Source organism: Suncus etruscus, chromosome 10 (assembly GCF_024139225.1).
Source record: "Suncus etruscus isolate mSunEtr1 chromosome 10, mSunEtr1.pri.cur, whole genome shotgun sequence".
In the NCBI taxonomy this organism is placed as follows: domain Eukaryota; kingdom Metazoa; phylum Chordata; class Mammalia; order Eulipotyphla; family Soricidae; genus Suncus; species Suncus etruscus.
Genome location: NC_064857.1, coordinates 21,443,494 through 21,446,900, shown reverse-complemented (window position 1 = coordinate 21,446,900; position 3,407 = coordinate 21,443,494). Strand labels below are relative to the sequence as shown.

Here is a 3,407-nt window from a genome sequence, read left to right as displayed (position 1 = left end):
TATAATATTATAAATAACCCTCTACAAAGAAATGCACTCAACAAGCAAGTCAAATTCTAATGTAAGTATTGTAAAGTTGCTTTCCTGTGTCTATAAAATTGAACAGGGGTCCTTGCACAGTTGCCCCTATTATATCTCTGGAGCTGCATTTAGTTTCCCCAGCACAATAAAGAGTGATCACCAAGTGTAGAAATAAAAGTATGTTATGAGCTCTGGGTGAACCAAAAATATCCAACAGTTTTCTACTAAATTGATCTTTTAAATTTATTGCTTAATTTTTTAAATATTTCAGTAGTCCTTCCTCCCCACCCAACACCGGCCTGTACTCTAGACAGGCTTTCTACTTCCCTCATTCAGTCACATTTTGTTATGATAGTTCTCAGTGTAATTATTTCTGTGACTGCACTAAACGATCCCTGTGGTGAGCTTCATGTTGGGAGCTGGACCCTCCAGTCCTCCTTTATTTTGTCTCTGGGTTGGGGAGGAAGGACACTTGGGATATTGGTCATGGAAATGTTGCACTGGTGAAGGACATATATATATATATATAAATAAATAAAAGAAAAGATAAGACCTCCCAATTCTTACCACAGGCTGTGTTCTTTACACTGACAGTATAGAAAGAGGAGGTACAATAAATGCACCCCATATACACCTCAACACAGGCCCTTTGCCTGGTCTGTATTGTGAATTGGGGGACAAGAAAAATAGTTCAGTAGTGTATAATTTGTACTTTATATTTCACTTATACCATTTATTACAATGACATTAAACATATAAAGGTGGTGAGCTTTTCAGGCATTAAAAAGTTTAAAATGATCTTCTATAACATGACAGGGAATGCAGCCATTCTTTTTTCTTTTTCCATTGATACTTAAAAGATCATATGACCCCAGAATGAAAGTCATTTGTAAACACATTTTCCAGTAAAGTGTGGCATACAGGTAAGCATAGAATATGCTCTCAATTAATATTTTCACATTGTAACATTAAAATAAAGGAGTCTGTCTTCCTGTCTTCCTAATTGCTTTTTTTTTTTACTCCTAGCTATGCGATCAGAAATCGCTACTGGCCTGGGGTACCATATGGGATGTTGGGGATCGAACCACGGTCTGTCTTAGGTTAGCACATGCAAGGCAAACACCCTACCACTTGCGCTACCACTCTGGCCCCCTGTCTTCCTGTCTTCCTATCATTTTGCTTCTCCATGCCAATTGGAAATCAGAAGTTTTGGCAACCTATTTTGGAAAGATAGTAAAGAACCAAGTTCGACAATAATAATACAATAATAATAAATAAAGAACAAAGTTCAACAACAATAATACAACAATAACATTACAATTAATAAGACTAATGTTTGGACAAATGACAGCTTCATAGAACAGAGTTTTTAAGGAAGACTGAAATAAATTTCAGGCTTCAAATAAATGTTTTTGTTTCGCTATGATTTAAAAATTTCAAGCTTTTTAACTAGTATTATGATTATATATCTTTTTCTCAGAAGAAATCATATCTACACTGCTACAGATTACAAACACATTTCTTGAAGCTCAAAGTAAAAGTATAAGAATCGATGAATACAGTACAGGTAAACATATGGAAAAAATATCAGTAAGTTTGATTACAGTTCCCCTTGGTTATGTTCAATAGCTTCCCTTGTTAAAAATCAGTTAAGTGGGGCCGGAGAGATGCATGGAGGTAAGGTGTTTGCCTTTCATGCAGAAGAGCAGTGGTTTGAATCCCGGCATCCATATGGTTCCCCCGAGGCTGTCAGGGGAGATTTCTGAGCCTAGAGTCAGGAGTAACCCCTGAGCACTGCCGGGTGTGACCCAAAAACCAAAAATCAAAAAAACAAAAACAAAAAACAAACAAACAAACAAACAAAACAAACAAAAAAAACACAGTTAAGTTTCGAGGCGAGAGAGATAGAATGAAGGTAGAGCATTTGCCTTGCATGCAAAAGGACGGTGGTTCGAATCCCGGCCTCCCATAATCGTATATGGTCCCCCGAGCCTGCCAGGAGCAATTTCTGAGCATAGAGCCAAGAGTAACCCCTGAGCACTGCCCGGTGTGACCCAACCCCCGCCCCCCCAAAAAAAGAAAAATCAGTTAAGTTTCAGAGCTTTGATTTCTCATCTGTAATATGATGGCAGTAAAAGTAGAAATGGGAGTAAAAACATTTATAAGTTGATTCAGTCTATTGAAATTTTGATAACTAGGCTAGTATGTCTCATGTATATAAAGTCTATTTCAAGCAATTAAATTAAATTATGTTTACATTAAATTTTTTTATAGAAAGATAAAAAGTTGACAGTTTGAGGCAGAAGTACTTTTGGCTCACTATAATTGATAAAAAGTAGATGGGCACGACATATGTGAAAAACTAGTGTGATTTTTGTTTTATTGTATAGGCAACAGAAAATGGAAAACACAGATGTGCACTCAGTATTTTATCATACAGATCAAAGCCAGTGGGAGAAACTTGACTATAGTAAGATATGGTAAGATTTTTTGAGCTGGCTCCATTTCTCTTATCAGCAACCTATCTATTACTATTGACTGATGTGCTTGGTTGTAAACTACAAGTCTTACAAGTCTAGAGAGCATTGTATTGAGATAAGTTTTATCTATCAAAAAAAAGAGTAAAATTTGATTAAAAGCAAGAAAAACTCGTAGTCTCTAAAGTCTTCAAAGGAGACTTCATTTTCAACTACTATACCATAGAGACAAGTCATTACTGCATCTAAAATAGTTATTATTTACCAATATAATGCCCATTCATACTGTGTATTTATACCCCATGTGAAAGAATATACATTTTATTTTATTTTTTAAGAAAATACATTTTAAATTGAATGCTCTGCTTCAGAAAAAAATTTACTCTGAGATCTTTAAAGTTATGAAATAAGCAAAATTTTATCCTTACTTGGTGGAATGGGGGATAAAATATTAGTACCTTAATAATCCTGAGAAGCTTTCATTCTGAAAGTTTTAAGTTGAGTTTTCCTAATATGTTTGAATATTATTTTTGGTGGGTGAAAGTAATTATTAAATAGTAAATAAGTTGTAAATAGTAATAAGTAAATAGTACCAGTAATTAACTAGGGTCAGCTGAAAGCCAGGCAAGTGTTTTAATTCTGATATTATTCCTCAAGTCTCAATACAATACATGCATATGGTTAAATGCATATGTTTGTGAAAACATTTGTGTAAATTAAGTACATGTTTCATTACCCTAATGTCATGTCACAAATACAATCAACTATGAGCATTAAAAACAAGTTTTAGGTAATCACAGTCTTTCTATAAATATATATAATATAGTTTGATGAATTCCAGAAGTTGAGATTCAGCAAAATATTTAGTTTAATAAATTAGACTACAAACACAAGTGATTTTCCCATCTT

At 34.3% G+C, this 3,407-nt stretch overlaps 1 non-coding gene across 1 annotated transcript; it reads left to right on the top strand.

The window, feature by feature from the left end:
- The first annotated feature begins 571 nt into the window (after positions 1–571).
- LOC126021120 (small nucleolar RNA SNORA51) lies at positions 572–704 on the top strand. The gene has a single exon (XR_007499731.1). It is a non-coding gene; the product is annotated as a small nucleolar RNA SNORA51 (small nucleolar RNA).
- The last annotated feature ends 2,703 nt before the right edge of the window (positions 705–3,407 follow it).